A 5,375-nucleotide genomic window follows, 5' to 3' on the forward strand; every position below is an offset into this window, starting at 1 on the left:
GGCCCTGTGTTCCATCCAATAGCTGACTGTGAGCATCCACTTCTGTTTTTGCCAGGCACTGGCCAACCTCACAAGAGGCTGCTATATCAGGGTCCCTTCAGCAGAATCTTGCTGGCATGTGCATTATTACCTGGGTTTGGTGGCTAATGATGGGATGGATCCCTGGACAGGGTAGTCAGAGACTTGAAGTTCTTATCATACAGATCTATCACTTCCTTAGTTAGAGTCACACCAAGGTATTTTATATTATTTGTGACTATTGTGAAGGGTGTTCTTTCCCTAATTTCTTTCTCAAACTGTTTATCCTTTGTGTAGAGAAAGGCCATTGATTTGAGTTGATTTTATATCCAGCTACTTCTCTGAAACTGTTTATCAGGTTTAGGAGTTCTCTGCTGGAAATTTTAGGATCATTTATATATATGTACTATCAAATCATCTGGCAATAGTGATATTTTGACTTCTTCATTTCCAATTTTTATCCCCTTGACCTCCTTTTGTTGTCAAATTGCTCTGGCTTGGACTTTAAGTACTATATTGAATAGTTAGGGAGAAAGGGGACAGCCTTGTCTAGTCCCTGATTTTACTGGGATTGTTTCCAGCTTCTCTCCATTTACTTTGGTGTTGGTTACTGGTTTGCTGTAGATTGCTGTTATTATGATTAGGTATGGGACTTGAATTACTGATCTTTCCAAGACTTTTATCATGAAGGGGTGTTGGATTTTGTCAAATGCTTTCTCAGCATCTAATGAGATGATCATGTGGTTTTTCTTTGAATTTGTTTATATAGTGGATTACGTTGATAAATTTTCATATATTAAATCATCCCTGCATTCCTGGAATGAAGCCTGTTTGATCAAGATGGATGATTGTTTTGACGTATTCTTAGATTCGGTTAGTGAAAATTTTATTGAGTATTTTTGCATCGATATTTATATGGGAAATTCATTTGAAGTTCTCTATCTTTGTTGGGTATTTATGTGATTTAGGTATCAGAGTAATTGTGGCTTCATAGAATGAATTGGGTAAAATACCTTATGTTTCTATTTTCGTGGAATAGTTTGAGGAGAACTGAAATTAAGTCTTCTTTGAAGGTCTGATAGAACTCTGCACTAAACCCATCTGATCCTAGGCTTTTTTTGGTTGGGAGACTATTAGTGAGTGCTTCTATTTGTTTAGGGGATATAGGATTGTTTATGTCATTAATCTGAAACTGATTTAACTTTGGTACATGGTATGTGTCTAGAAATTGGTCAATTTCATCCATGTTTTCCCATTTTGTTGATTGTAGACTTTTGTAGTAGGATCTGATGGTGTTTTGGATTTCCTCATGTGCTCTTATATATCCCTTTTCATTTCTGATTTTGTTAATTAGGATACTGTCCCTGTGCCCTCTAGTTAGTCTGGCTAAGGGTTATCTATCTTGTTAATTTTTCACAAAGAACCACCTTCTGGTCTGGTTGATTCTTTGAATAGTTCTTTTTGTTTCTACTTGGTTGATATCAGCCCTAAGTTTGACTATTTCCTGCTGTCTACTCCTCTTGGGTGAATTTTCTTCTTTTGTTCTAGAGCTTTTAGGTATGCTGTCAAGCTGCTAGTATACGCTCTCTCTAGTTTCTTTTTGGAGGCACTCATAGCTATGAGTCTTCCTTGTAGGAATACTTTCATTGTGTCCCATAAGTTTGCATATGTTGTGGCTTCATTGTCATTAAACTTTAAAAAAGTCTTCATTTTCTTTCTTTATTTTTTTCCTTGACTAAGGTATCATTGAGTAGAGTGTTCTTTAGTTTCCATGTCAACATTGGCTTTCTATTATTTATGTTGTTATTGAAGATCAGCCTTAGTCCATGGTGATCTGATAGGAATCATAGGATAATTTCAATATTTTGTATTTGTTGGGCCTATTTTGTGACCAATTATATGGTCAATTTTTATAAGGTATCATGAGGTGATGAGAAGAATGTATATCCTTTTGTTTTAGGATAAAATGTTCTGTAGATATCTGTTAAAACCATTTCTTTCATAACTTCTGTTAGTTTCAATGTGTCTCTGTTTAGTTTCTGTTCCCAGGATCTGTCCATTAATGAGAGTGGGGTGTTCAAGTCTCCCACTATTATTGTGTGAGGAGCAATGTGTGCTTTGATCTTTACTATAGTTTCTTTAATGAATGTGGATGCCCTTGCATTTGGAGCATAGATATTCAGAATTGAGATTTCATCTTGGAAGATTTTACCTTTGATGGGTATGAAGTGCCTCTCCTTGCCTTTTTTGATGACTTTGGGCTGGAAGTTAGTTTTATTCGATATTAAAATGGCTACTCCAGCTTGTTTCTTCGGATTGTTTGCTTGGAAAATTGTTTTCCAGCCTTTTACCCTGAGGTAATGTCTGTCTTTTCCCCTGAGGTGGGTTTCTTGTAAGCAGCAAAAAGTTGGGTCCTGTTTATGTAGCCAGTCTGTTAGTCTATGTCTATTTATTTGGGAATTCAATCCATTGATATTAAGAGATATTAAGGAAAAGTAATTGTTGCTTCCTGTTATTTTTGTTGTTCAAGTTGTGATTTTCTTCTTGCAGCTGTCTTCTTTTAGGTTTGTTTAAGGATTACTTTCTTGCTTTTTCTAGGGTATAGTTTCCATCTTTGTGTTTTTTTTCCCATTTATTTTCCTCTGAATGGCTGGATTCATGGAAAGATATTGTGTGAATTTGGTTTTGTCATGGAACACTTTGGTTCCTCTATCTATGGTAACTGAAAGTTTTGTTGGGGATATTAGCCTGGTCTTGCATTTGTGTTCTCTTAGCGTCTGTATAACATCTGTCCAGAATCTTCAGGCTTTTGTAGTCTCTAGTGAGAAGTTTGGTGTAATTCTAATAGGTCTGCCTTTATATTTTACTTGACCTTTTCCCCTTACTGCTTTTAATAGTCTATCTTCATTTATTATATCTGTTGTTCTGATTATTATGTGTTGGGAGGAATTTCTTTTCTGGTCCAGTCTATTTGGAGTTCTGCAGGCTTCATGTATGTTCATGAGCATCTCTTTCTTTAGGTTAGGGAAGATTTCTTCTATAATTTTGTTGAAGATATTTACTGGCCCTTTAATTTGAAAATGGTCATTCTCATCTATACCTATTATCCATAGATTTGGTCTTCTCATTGTGTCCTTGGTTTCCTGGATGTTTTGGGTTAGGATCATTTTGCATTTTGCATTTTCCTTGATTGTTGTGTTTATGTTCTCTATGGAATCTTCTGTACCTGAGAGTCTCTTTTCCAAATCTTGTATTCCATTGCTGATGCTCATATCTATATTTCCTGATTTCTTTCCTAGGGTTTCTATCTCCAGAGTTGTCACACTTTGGGTTTTCTTTATTTCTTCTACTTCCCTTTTTAAGTCTTGGATGTTTTTGTTCAATTCTGTCATCTGTTTGTTTGTGTTCTTCTCTCTTTCTTTAAGGACTTCTACCTCTTTAGAAGTATTTTCCTGATTTTCTTTAAGGACTTGTACCTCTATAGCAGAGTTCTCCCGCATTTCTTAAGTGAGTTATTAATGCCCTTCTTAAAGTCCTCTCCCAGCATCATGAGGTATGCTTTTAAATCTGATTCTTGCTTTTTGNGTNTGTTGGGGTATCCAGGACTGACTGAGGTGGGAGTGCTAGGTTCTGATGATGGTGAGTGGTCTTGGTTTCTGTTAGTAAGATTCCCACATTTGCCTTTGCCATCTGGTGATTTCTGGAGTTAGTTGTTATAGCTATCTCTGGCTGGAAATTGTTCCTCTTGTGATTCTTTAGCTACTGTCAGCACTCCTGGGAGACCCAACTCTCTCCTGAGTCCCAGTGGACAGAAACTCTCTGCAGGCAAGCTCTCCTCTTGAAGGGAAGGTGAACAGAAGTCTGGAGCTCAGATCTACCTCCTGATTCCTGAGGTCAGATTTCTTCCTGGAGGCTTACTCTCCTCTGGCAGGTAAGGTATCCAGAGGTCTGGGTCTCAGCTCTCTCTCCTGGCTGAGGATGAAAGGCTGTAAGGACCCTGTCCAAGAAGCTTTGTTGCTTCTGCTGTCTACATTTTCTTCTGTGTAGACTCGTCTCAGTGGTCCCAAGATTCTGGGTGTGCTAGTGCCTGCCTTTGTCCTTTGACCCTTTTGTTGCTAGCACAAGACCCTCTGGGATTTTTGGAACTGATGTTGTGTTCCACTCACCAGTGATCTCAAAGTCCCAGGTGTGCTCTGAACCTTGGGGCCATCTGCCCCACAAACCATTTCTTAAATGAATGTGATCTGTTCCCTGCAGGCTGAGAATGACAACAATCATTCAGTTCAAATAGCTTTGACCATAGCAGGAAATCTGTATCCAAAAATTGTGCCTACAATTAATTCCTTGGCGCAGCAGAACTGTCAACTCTCAGCTTATCTCCTATGGAGGTAACAATCCTTTGGTGATGTGAGAGGCACTCAAGTACAGATTTTTACAATGAATTCCAGTGTTCAAAAGCAGTTCTTATTTTGTATTTGTACCACAGTTAAAGTCAAGATTTTAAGCTCTGCTAAAATCAAAACAAACAAAGAAAAATACTTTATCTACCCACATTCATTAAAAATCCAAATAATGATATACTATGTTAAAATAACATACAGTTAATATATTTGGATTTATTTAATATTTATATTGAGAAAAACATATGTATTTTCAGTATTGCTATAGACAAACATGTATATAAGACAGTTTAATTATTGTTGTTTTATATTAAACACCTTCCATAATATTTATATTATTACAATATTTTAAATTTTAAATAATATGATAAAAAACAAAAGGTATTGCAGGTTCTGAAGGGGGTGACTCTCTGGGAGGAGTTGATGTACAAAAGGAAAAGGAGAATGTGATGTGAGTCTATTTAGACAAAATATGTTTTTAAATGTTAACAAATTAAGATAAATTGAAATTATGTATCTTTTCTCATCATAATGCAATAAAACTTAAATCCAAAAATATACATTGTGAGACTGTGTGACATTTTAATTTTGGAAAGAATAAACTATTGTAACATTTGAAAATCTTTTCGTCATTTAAATTTAAATTTTTTATTTCTTTGATTTTTGGATATAGGGTCTTCCTTACTAAGTTCACCAGTTTTGATGAAATGTACTTTTTCAATCAAAGTGACCTTAAATTCCTGGAAGTCATTCTAACTCTGCCTGCCCAGTACTAAATTGCCATTTTCTGGATGATGAACTGAACATTTAATTGCCAAGACTTTGCTTGCAATATTCAGTAAACCTTTTTCTTCCTTCCTTCCTTCTTTCCTTCCTTCCTTCCTTCCTTCCTTCCTTCCTTCCTTCCTTCCTTCCTTCCTTCCTTTCTTTCTTTCTTTCTTTCTTTCTTTCTTTCTT

The sequence above is a fragment of the Mus pahari genome, chromosome 3 (assembly GCF_900095145.1).
Source record: "Mus pahari chromosome 3, PAHARI_EIJ_v1.1, whole genome shotgun sequence".
Classification (NCBI taxonomy): Eukaryota; Metazoa; Chordata; class Mammalia; order Rodentia; family Muridae; genus Mus; species Mus pahari.